This window comes from Agelaius phoeniceus, chromosome 1, assembly GCF_051311805.1.
Source record: "Agelaius phoeniceus isolate bAgePho1 chromosome 1, bAgePho1.hap1, whole genome shotgun sequence".
NCBI lineage: Eukaryota > Metazoa > Chordata > Aves > Passeriformes > Icteridae > Agelaius > Agelaius phoeniceus.
Genome location: NC_135265.1, coordinates 145,789,740 through 145,802,426, shown reverse-complemented (window position 1 = coordinate 145,802,426; position 12,687 = coordinate 145,789,740).

Below are 12,687 nucleotides of genomic sequence, written 5' to 3'. Positions count from 1 at the left end.
TTAAAGTTACATTTCTCTGGTCTTACATCCAAAACGTTGCACAATACCTCTAAGAAGATAATGTTTGCAACAATGCCCCTTTATAAGTAATTTCAGTTTGTGATCCCCAATATTCACCATTCTCTTTTTGGCAGTTGTACCAAAGCAAACATTAACCACCATTTTTCCATCTTTCTAAATTTGTCCATCTTTCTAAATTATAGCACTTGTCTTTCATGGAATCTCATCTGACCGATTTCAGACATTCTCTGCAATTCAATCTAGTTTCAAAGCTGAAATCCTACCAGGACTTCACTCCCAATTCTATCCAGGTGTCTCTTCAGCTGTCCTGAGCATGTTGCCTCTTCATCATCAAAAACACTCATAAAATAGTGTCCAGCTCAGCAGACCAGATTCAGCCCCTCTGAATCCCCATCTTTCACTGTAAAAATCCCCTCTTTCTCTATGGGTCTTCAACCAATCTTTACACCCACTGCCTTCATTTAGATCCCATGGTCTAACCTAGGACTCTCTTAATGGAAGTAGAAATGAAGGAGAAATGACTGACACAACCCATCATTTGTCCTGCTGAACTCCTGTGCCAGTGAACTTTGGCTCTCAGACAATAGACAAACTCTATTGTCCTAGTGCACATGGGAGTCAATGGGAGATCATCAATACATCACTAAAGCTGGATCTGTTATTTCTAAACAGACCTCATCTTCTGTGTCCATATAATTTTCCAATTCTCTTTCAAAAAAGAAAATTAAATTATTTTGGCCTGATTTGCTATTCACATTGTTGCACTCATGGCTTTTCATCACTCAGCCTTAAGTGGAAGGAACCACCTTTAGGAATATTTTATTATTCTACAAACATGAAGAAACTGATTATTTAGTAATCTTTTCCTGTGTCTACCTAGGCAACAAAGTTAAAGGAGCTGATCTTGAAATCCCTGATCCATTGTATGCTTCCCTTCAGTCCTCTGGGACCAGAGTGTCCTTGCTGAGTTCTCAAAGATAATCACAGGTAACTCAGAGCTGCCTTGGATATTCCCTAAATCTGCTCAATTTCATTAGGTCCTGCTGAGCTGACAGCATCTATTTTATATAAATAATCACTGACTTTTGGTTGCCTCCCTGATCTCATTTGCATTTCAATCTCTTTGTTAAAATTAATTTTTTCATGTATCTAGGTATAAGTAATATTTTTGGGGGAGAAGTCTGAAGCAAAGATGACAATTATTTTCAGTCTTCTCTGCAGTCTTCTCCCCCCCTTTTTTTTGTTCTTCCCATTAATGGTGGGGTGCTACATGCTCTCTTTTCCTTCTTTATATTTCTAATGTATTCACAGAACATTTTCTTGTCAGCTTGGTGATTTCAGTGCTGGATTAGAACTTGGACCTTTCATGTTCAATCTTTACTTTGGGAAAGATTTAAAAGAGGAGCAGGGAAAGAATAAAAGGAGAAATCCAATGAGAAACTGAAGTAAAAAGCAAGAGCAGGGCAGGAAAGGAACAGAGTTGGAACTCTTAAATAATAATACTATTAAATAAAATAACTTCTCTGTAAATGCAGTAATATTTTATCACATTCAGTTTAAAGATTTATTCTGTAGGTGCAGATAAAAAATATTAATCCAGGAAAACCATACTGGTGATTTAAAATAATTGAATTTCTGGGGACATATGAAGGGTAGAAAATCTGTGAATCTGAATCATTCTGTCATCTTAAAAATTAGTTGTTGTGCTTTCCCAAAGCACCACCACAAGTCACGCAGGCCATTTTCAGCTCACTCAGCTGATGCAGCAGTAAAGGTCACTTTTCAAACAGACCTGGTTCTGGCAGTGGCCCTCTGATACCCAGCACACCTGTCTAAGCCAGTCTCTTTCAGAAGATCACCTACAAAGGCACAGCTGATAGAACTGGGTCATTGTTCCACCCAGTCCTGAAGCCTTGGAGGGAATCCTGGACACACAGCCACCGATTTCTCAGGTGCCAGGCTGTCACCATGTCCTCTTGCAAAGGGAAAAGGAGCAGGTTCTCTGCTGCTGCCTGCAGGGAAGGAACAGGAGTGGGTCCATTGAGCACACACAGTGCAGAGCAAGCAGCTCAGGGGAACCATTAATGCAAGGACTCTGCTGCTTCCCCTGTGTGGGAATGAGTTTTTATTTACTGTTGGTACTGCATGGCAGTGTCACCTTAAAGATGCTGGACTACAGTGCCATGCTGGTTTTTGACCACTGTCAGTAGCCTGACACTGGGCACTGCAGAAGAGACCTGATCTGCTGATGGTACCAGCAAGTTTGTTACCCCTGGGGAATGAATGAATGAATGGATGGATGAATAATCTGGTATAGAATTATCCCTCCACCTGCCTCCTCCTTAAGGGTTCTCTGTCTTTTACTTGTGTGCACAGCACTCCTGGAATGGCTTTAGATCTTTAAACTGACTTGACATTTCAAAGTGGTACTACAATACTGAATTTTAGGGACATGGGAGAAGCCTGACAGTACATTCTTTCCACACAGCAGATATGGAGGAAGTCCAATGCAGATCACATTTAGGGTAAAGCTTTCAAATATTTGGAAGCTGGTAAGTGGGAACTCAGCCTATTCCATTAATTAATTTTCTTTGATATAATTTTTCCCCTAGAGTGCTTTTCCAATTTAAAGCTATGACTCTGAGCCTTACATTTTGATATCAACTATGACTACTGTAATGGCCTGAGCAAATTGGGTGATTTAGATCCAAGTCAAGAGGGACAGACCCAGGGCTGAGGAGTTAATGGTTTTAAAAGGTGTGACCAGAGAGGGAGGGAAGGAAGGAAGGAAGGAAGGAAGGAAGGAAGGAAGGAAGGAAGGAAGGAAGGAAGGAAGGAAGGAAGGAAGGAAGGAAGGAAGGAAGGAAGGAAGGAAGGAAGGAAGGAAGGAAGGAAGGAAGGAAGGAAGGAAGGAAGGAAGGAAGGAAGGAAGGAAGGAAGGAAGGAAGGAAGGAAGGAAGGAAGGAAGGAAGGAAGGAAGGAAGGAAGGAAGGAAGGAAGGAAAAGTTAATGGGCTCTGTTCTAGCAATTTCTCTTAACCTACATTTTTGTCCCTAAAATGCATTGGGTTTTTGCAACAGTTTGTTTTTTAATAATCAGAGTGATGAACAACTGGTGAAATAAAGTGCTTTTTAGTGCTCTGACAGCATTAATCACTGGCATAACTAACTCAAGGCCAGAGTACTGTCACAGCAGATCTATAAATCAAGAAGAAAATTGTGTTCCAAGTTTCCCTAGAAGTATATATGCAATGCAGGATCCATTTGATGACTTCATATGGAATCTGGTAGAGAGAATGGATTATTTTATCTCAGTGTTGCTTTTCAGTCTTAATATTTTATTTTTCTGATTTCAATCAGGTTCCAGGAAAACATCTCTATTTCAGAGAGCACTTAGCCATATGCTTACTCAGCAAAATGACTTGCTTAAATCCTGTGAACTCCTCAGTGACACAAGTACATGCAAAACAGTTCATCTGAATTTGATTTACATTAAAGTTGGAATTCACCATGCCAGTAGAAGTACTCCTAATTTATTTCTGTTTCCTGCATCATCATTAAAGATTATTTGATCATTAAGAGCAGCCTAAGTTTGCACTTGTAACTTTGGCTCAGGTCTGCCCAGTCCAGATCCTGTGGGTTCTGGAAAGACAATATTTGGATGCTTACATAACTCCTCAGCTTTGATGTGGTTCAGTTTATTTATAACAGCAAGCTCTTGTGAATAATAATTCCTGCTTCAAAGAGTTCACAGTCAGCTGCAAGTTCTTGGCCCCACACTGCTTCCCTCCAGAAGAGCAGTCTGGTTATCAGGGCCCTTCCCTGCCACCCGTGGGGGAGCGTGCACAGGGACAACACCTCCAGTTTGATCCTGGCTGGGCAAAGCTCAGGACAGTGCCATCAATCAGCAAACTAATTCACTGGATTGTCAACATTTTCAGACATAATTTTGATGTTCAGTTTGAGCCTTTTGTCCTTTACTGTGTATTTTTAGAGATTCTTGCCACTGGCATTGGTGAAATATTTACAGATGAATTCTTTGACTTTCGATGTCATCCAAATGCTCTAGGTGGCAATTAAAACTCAAAATAGAGCAGGGACAAATTCAGAGTTGTGAAAAAATTTCTCTGCTCAGGACAATATTTTCACTTCAATCTATTCAGTGGATTTCTATTGACATGTACAGGAAGTTTGCCCAAGGGCCCTTGAAGAAAGACGAAACATTTTGCCAGTATTGCATAAGGATTCTAAAAGCATTTTGTTTCACCAACCTGATCTGACTTTCTGTCCTAAGAGAAAGGCACCAAGCACTCAGAAAAGAAATTTCTGAAGGAAAAAATTCAAAGGGATTTTCCAGCCTTTTGGTTTGTGGTTATAAAACCAACATTTTGGGGTCTGAAGATTCAGCAAGGAATATAGTTTGTGTTTCTGGATTAAATTGGACTTCTACATTGCTAACTAACATATCAGAAAATTGGTATTCACCTACACTGTGGCTCTTTGAAGCTCTGTGTGGTGTGGAGCCTTTTGTGGAGCAATTGGCTCATCATTTCATCTTTCCAAGGATGTGCTATAACATACCTCATCTTTTCTTCCTAGGTCAGTAATTTCAGGCCCATAATCATTTTTATGGCTCTCCTGAATGCATTCTAATTTCCAGTAGTTAGAACTTAATGTAATATGCCCAGTGTAGTTACAGCAAAACCTCTAAGAGCTAAAAAGAACTTCAGTTATCTCTTTGGTCTTTAACTGCAATATGTTTTGCTTTATTTGCTGCTAATATCAAAATGACAAATTACATATCCCCCATCATGGTAATGAGTGTGCTCAAGCTATTTTCCACACACTCTATAGAGCAACTATAGAGCATTTTTCTGACATGCATTGTGTTATTTTTTGTTCTGTATTTCTAGCCTGCTTCTCAGTGTCTTATTTCTGGGATTTCATTAGCATGCACAGAAGCTCTAGCCCATTTAAGAGCTGTATTCATCTGCTCACAATGGGTGATCACCTTGTAACAAAAATCCGTCAGTTACAAGGAATCAAGGCAAAATGTGTCTGCCATCAAGTTACAAACAATCTGAATACAATGCTGAGACAGCACAGAGTTCACCTGGAGAAAAGAAGGACAACACCACTCTTGTGGTTTAACCCCAGAATATTTTTGATGGGCACTACAGAAACTCTGTCCTTTCTACAGAACATAAAGTTTTGATTGGGCAGGGACGGCCTGATGGGCAGATCCTCCAGTGTTGGCCAGCAAGGTGGCTTTTGCTAAAAGTGTATCTCCAATATTTGAAGGTGGCTTTTGCTAAAGGCGTATCTCCAATGTTTGAAGGTGGCTTTTGCTAAATATATATCTCCAATGTTTGAATGTCCCACCATCCTCTGCTCTCAGTGTAGTCTTTAACAATCCTTTGCATCATTCAATATTCTCAGAGGCTGGGGAATGATGTGGGATGTGATAGCCCCCCTCAGTGCCAAGTGTCTATGAGTCTGTTTCCCAAATGAATACCATTGTCTGAGTCAATTATTCCTGGGATGCCATATCTCCCTAAAATTTTCTTTTCAAGGCCCAGGATAGTGTTCCAAGTGGTGGCATAGGGTACAGGTTCTGTTTCCAGCCATCCAGTGGTTATTTTCACGACTGTAAGAGCATGGTTCTTGCCTTGGCAGGTTTTTGGGACTGTTTATATGTTGAATAAAATATTCTGTGGTGTAGAAAAGTCCTTTGGCCAGTTCAGGTCACCTGTTCTGCCCATGCACCCTCATGACTCCTGTGCACCTGCTGAGAGCAGAGCACAGGACACTGAAAAGTCCTTGACTCACAGCAAGCCCTGCTCAGCCCCAGCTGGAGTGTGTGAGCAGTTGTCATTGGACTAAATCAAAAATAAAGTGCTGTACTAGCTACTAAGAAGAAAATTAACTCTATTTCAGCCAAATCCAGGGTGTGTTGACACATGGGTGTCAACTGTACACTCTTCAGAGGGAACAGAGAGAAAGAGGCACTTTCAGAGAGAGTTTTGCCTGGTCTGCTTCAGACATCCACCCTGGCAGGACACACCTTAAAGATGCTGTGTCTCTTCACTGAATAAGTGGGGCAGGGCTCTGCTCTGTAGGTGCCTAATGCAGGGTGAGATGAATCCTGCATCCTGCTTTATTCTCCAATCCTGCTTTATTTCTCTCCAATTACAGCCCCATTCAGAGTCATGTACAGCTGCAGTTGATGCCTGATTTCAGCTATAGCAGCTAGTTGGCATCAGAAGCTGAGGGGGGTGAAAAGTGAGTTGGATCAGGGCTAATTTCCTAGGATCTGCATAGACAGTAGGGAATTTCTACACCACCTAAGCACAGCTCTCAAAATAAGCTAATTACCAGCCTCTCTGTCCCACTTTCACAGTTTTATAGCTTTGATCATGGGAGCCTTTGAGCCAGACTCCTGACTCCCACATTACATATGTACAGACTCCTGCACAACAAGCCCATTTTGCCTAAGGACCCCCTGGGTGTGACTTGAGAAATAATACTAGACTAAAATAGGATTTTCATTTTCTCTAAATATAGTTCAAGTGGCCAGGCACAGTGCTGCTGGTGGATACTTGGATCATATGATCAACCATGAACACCTTTTGTAAATATGTTTCCTGCAATAAATACCACAGAATTTAGTTTGCTGTAATTTCTAAAAGCAAATTTCAGCTTCTGGAAGCTGAACAGCATGAGCTGCTTCTCAGGATGAGAAGAGTGGCTGAAGGGAGTGGGTAGATGTGTTCAACAAAACAAGCAGCACAATACCTTCATAGAGGTGTTTTATTTTTAATTAAAAGAGGCTCTTGTAAGCTGCCACTGGGCCCCAGTCTCCCTCCCTTTTTAACTAGGAGATCATGGCAGAGTAGTGCTCTGCAAGGTGGAAGACACTCAAATTGAAAATGTTGTTCATTTACAATGTTGTCCATCTCTCAAGGTCATTAGCAAATCTGCCTAAAGCCTCATTTGACAGGCACTGAGGTTGCTGGAGTCTAAGCACTGTAAGGCTCAGTGGAAATGATGAGGTTTCACAAGCTATATTCAGCTTGCTAAGATATAAGCAGACACCCTCTGGGCACACTCAGGTCTCCAAGCTGAGCAAGCTAAGCCTGGGAGCCAGGGCTGACTTGGCCACTCTGTGACATTCTCAGAATGACAGAACAAAAACCAGCAGGTCAGAATGATGGCCATTAGACTGTTTCAATTCACAAAAAACTTTTATTTCACCTTGGGCTCCACATTCAGTATTGCTTATTTCAGGAGAAAGCAGTAATAAATAATGAGAGCAAACACCAGATTTTCACAAGATAAATAGTCCCAAGGGCACATGCAGGACAGAAGTCTTTTTTTTCCCATCTCTTGCAAAAGAACTGACTTTATACTCATTCTTTGTTCTTTTGTCCTACTTCTTGCAGCAGCATCTTTGTTGAGACTTTAAAAAATGGCACAGACAATTATTTATACTCCTGAGTTTTCCTCAGTCATCCTGAGGAATGGCTTTTTACCCCAGAAAAATGGGAGAGCTCCCTGGACTGCTCACTCTGGAGACAGTGGCAGGCTTTGTTGTGACTCAGGCTTTTCTTGTCACATTCCAAATGTTGACAGGAATTAGTCTCCACTGGAAAACCCTGCCTGCTTGAGACAGAGGACAATCCTGTGTTTAAACAATCCTTAACAATCCCTAGGAAGAGGATACTGGAAGGATCTGCTGGGACAAGTCTCATCTCCAGCTGTCACATATCATCAAGTTCCATCTAAAAGCTGATCATTCTTCTAAAAAAAAATTAAAAAAAAAAAAAAAAGAAAAAAAAAAAAAAGAAAACTCCCCAAAACTACAGAAACATTTTTGGCTTTATTATAGATTCTTCAAGAATCTCAACAATTGCTGCAACAATTAAACAATTAGGGGCATTTTTCTAACTTTCAGATATTTATCCATAAGCAGTTAGTACCTCATTTTCCTTATATCTGTATTCCTCAAATTAACTCATTCTGATATTTCCCTGGTGCTGACCCAGTGGTGTGTTTACAGGTGACAGCCACACCTCTTCTCACTCATCCTTCTGCAGGATGGGACAAGCTCCCAGCTTGGTCAGACTCTTTCCAAGTGGTGAAATCTCCTTTCCCCAGCCACCACCATGACCCCTCTGTGACTCTGAAATATAAACTCATCTTTCTTTTCAAAGGGGTGAGGAGAAGGGAGCAGTATTGCAGCACAACTTAACACTTCCCTGCTGGAGATTCTTCCCCTGAGACACTCCAGGAGTGTCTTTGCCTTCCTCACACCTGCACCATTTCTATGGCTCATGTTCAGCTGTTATCTGACTATTACATGTCTTTCTTCTCCTTAGTTACCTCCTGCTGATGAGCTCCCAGCTTATTGCAGAAATCCATCTCATTACTCCCTAAATCCCTGCTACAACAAAGTATTTAGGTTTCTAATTCCTATTTAGACATCTCCTAACATCCCACTGAAATCAGTAGGAATCAACTGATGCTACCCTGCTCCAACTGAAATCAGTGGGAATTCAGTTTTGTGGTACAGAGCAAACTCAGCTGTCAGCTTTTCTCTAAGATGCTCATAATAGAAATATTATCAGCAGGAGAGAAGACACTGTGAACCTTCATATTTCTAATAATTACTTCAGGAGTAATAAACTAGAAGGTGCTTTTAAAGACCTAGTAATGAATTCAGAAAATAAAATAAATATGCACATGGATTTGAAAGCATGCAGTTTTAAAAAAAATGAAAAGAACTATACTCACTGAGAAGCCCTATTTAGTAAGGGAAAAAATGTTAATACTAAGTCAAAAAAGGCAAAGTACTACTAAAGTACTACTAATCATGATAATAATATAGCAGTCCTAGCTTTTCTCTCTGAGTCAGAGGGGCCAAGTGGAACTTCATTGAAAAGAACATTGTCCCTCCTAACCTTCTAGTCCCCTAAATCACTGTTGGTCACCCCAGGAATTTTCAGTTTCAGAGCTCCTGTGAGTGAATCTCGAAGGACAGTGACTTCAGAGAGAGTGATCTTTGATTACTGCATCCTCCACATCATTATTTCTGACATTTTCCAAAATTTCCATATATTTTTCTTAGTGCTACTGTCTTGCCTTGCCAAATTGCTAAATTATTACAGGATGATACTCCTTGGGATATTGCTTGAAAAAATAAGGCACAAGAAGAGAAAAGTCTTTGATGGCAAAATCACAATAATTTAAGAATGTGTTACTCCAAACAAGCCAAAACCAGGCAATTATTTGTTGGGAAACCTAGACTGTAAGAATATTACTAATCATTGGGTTCTGCAAAGCAATCAAAGTGTGTGCTTTACTTCCAGCCTTCTCTATAAACATGAAATAATGTGGTAAAATATGAGAAAAGATTGCATTATAATAATTACATGACAGCTCAGAAGCAAAGGCATGTCAGTTTTCTTCTAAGGCAATTTTTTTTCTTGGAAATTTACCCAGGATGACTGGAATTTCTTCATGCATCAGAGAAAAGCCATTGTCTCAGAAATGGGTGCAAGAAAGGGGTAACCAGGACCTCTGGGTGCTTCCCTGCAGCTCATGAGCACTGAGCCCAAGGTCTGCACCCCAACACCCACCTATTCACCTCCCAGTTAAAGGAGAGGACTCAATTCCAACATAATTTCTCTTAGTAAAGGTCCAAAATGTTCATAGCATCTAGCTTGGTGAGATTTCCCTGACAAAAGCTTTTTGGAAGAAAACTGAAATAGTTCCCTATGAGAAGACCCAAGCCAGACACAAAGGCTGGCAAAGTAAAGATGTGTCCCAGGAGACTTCAGGAGACTTACAGAGCAGCCTGAAGATACAGCTGAAAGCTTTTTCCCACCCCTCAGGCTTTTTAAAATAACTCAGCCCTCAGAAAAGTCCAGATTTATAGTTCCAGAGGTAACTTGGTGAAGTTAGTGCTGTATATTAAAGAAGCACCATGAAGAAATTTAACCCCAGGAGTGTCATTTTATACTTGTGTATGTGTGTGTGCACATATATGTGTATATATTATATATATATATATATAATGGAAGACAGAGAGATGCCCAGGTACTGCTTAAAGCATCAGAGAAGGTGCATGGAGGTGCAAATAGCAAAGATATGTTGACAGAAATATCCCATTCTGTGGATTAAGAGATGGATCCTGCAGGGTGGCACAGGCCATGGCAATCTTCCCTAAAATCTGGACTAAGCTTGTGCTTAATGAGGATAACTAATCTCCTTGAACAGACTTCAAATGAAGGAGAATTCAGCACCTTTACTGGTAGCTGCTTAAATATCTAATTTATCTCACAACTAGGACATTGACATTTTTTTCCTAACTTAAAACACATAATGTCACAATATAAGAGAATACAAGTCTGGGAAAGACCCTAAGAGTCTCTTGATTCATCTTTTTTTTTTTTTTTATCAATTTTACCTAGCATGCTGTTGTATATGATGTTGGTTCTCAGCAATCTGCAGAGACACAGGTAGGAACAAATCCCTCATTCCCAATGTCTCACAAATAACCTGGATAGATTGTGTTCTTCAAATCTTCTAAAGAAAGGTTTATTTCATTATTTCTCAATTAGTGTTTGGGTCTGGTCCTCTTCTGGTCTTCCTTTATTTCCGTATCTGTTTGCCCCATATCTGTCAGCTCAGCCAGATGAAATATCTAGCACATGAACCATCCAGTGTTGTGTCTGGAGAAAGGATGACTGTCCTACAAACATATTTTTTTAATATATATCTCCTGCAGAGACATTTGTGTTCTTTCTTTCCTGTCCTTGTGTCCTTGCACCCTGATTAGGCATTATGAGCCTTAATTTTCCGGATGAAAACTAAAAAAACCACACTTTTCTAATCATTCCTCTCATAACACGTGTTAAAAGGCAAATATATATCACCTGGTGTATCAGAAGTGAAAGCATCATATGTTATCTGAGCAAGAGCTGGTGACCAGACAAGTCCTCTACTAATGGCCCCACCCAGCACTAGCTATGTTGATAACTCCATTTCCAGTTGTGTCAGTGAGACAGTTTTTCATCCATCTATTTTTTGCCCTGTTGATTCCCTTTAATTCAAGATTTTAATCAGTGTGTCAGGCAGTATTAAGTGAAATGCTTTGGAGAAATCCAAAGGTACCTCCTCAGCACAGCTGTCTTAATCATCCAAACCTATAATCTTATCAAAAAGATATAAAAGGCTTGTTTAACAAGATGTACCTTCCATTAAAACCATTTTGCCTGGCATCAATTCCCTTCTTAAGGTCTAACTCTTCACTGACAGAGTCCTGAACTTACTGCCCCACTGCCTGGCCCATGAGAAACATCAGACTGACTGATGATATCTGGTTTCTCCCTTTTCTCACTTACAGAGGAATAAAAAGAAAAAATTGTCTGAATATACAGACTGCCTTATTTACCAGGATGAATTACCAACTAACCCCAGCAGATCTGGGCAATTTTTGCTTCATCCCTTCTTGATTCCTAATGTAAATTATTTTCTTGATTTATTTATTTGAAGAAATCTGGTATCAAATTCTGCTTCATATCTTCTTTTGATATGAATAGTAATTTTTTTTAATCCACAACATTACTTGGTCTTAGACCTTTTTGTTTTGTATCTATCTTTCAAATATAGAACAGAAATATCTGAAGATAACTTTTTCTTTAAAATTTTTGATCTTATATATACTTACTGTATTATTTTATATCTGAATCTGGTCGATAACTTATTTACAGAATTCATAGAATGACTATGTTGGACGAGACCTTCAAGGTCATAAAGTCCAACCCATGCCCCAACACCTCAACTAAACCTTATACTTGACCTTCGCTTTTCTTTTCTGCCCTAAATATTTCTTCTTATTGTTTGTAATCCTTGCAATTCTTGCTATTCTATTGACTCTTTAGCTTTTCCTATCAATCACTTATTATATTTTAAAACTTGTAAGTTTCATTTGTGGTTTTTTATTCCCACTTCTTTCCTGTTCTTTACATTAGGGAAATGCTTCTTTCATAGGTGCTTTTTCCTACAGGATGCCATTAAAAAAACCAACCAAAAAACCAACTCAAACAACTCAGTTTTCTTATTTTGTGTTTTGAAGATCATGATTTTATGGACCTTCAGGAGTATTCTAACAACAAATTTACAGAGCTCATTAAGCTTTGCCACTTGTGCTCCCACATTGCAAACAGAGGTTTGAGGAGAAGACAGTTGCGTGTCCAGTGTCCAGTGAAAGACAGGCAGAAGTTGTAGCTGCTAAACATCTTACACTTCCATATTCCAAAGGTGCATTCCAGCAGTCTTTCTGAGCTGGAATCATAGGTGAACACATCATGGTTACATGAGCTGAGATGAAGAGGGGCTTCTGTTTTTCCTTTCCCTCCCAAATTTACAGAGCCAAAGGATCCCCCTCTCTTCGCCAGGACCTTTCCTCATGACAGCCATGAGGGATGTCTGTCCCATTTGAATGTCTCCCAGCTTCTGTATAATGAAGCTTCTTCTGATGTCACCAGTTTCAGTGCAGGTCACTTCCAGGGGACAGGGGCTGTCCCTCCACACCTCAGGATCACATCTATTGTTAAAAGCTTCCTTACCTTCTCCTGGAAAGGTGCTGCACTCTTCTGCTCTT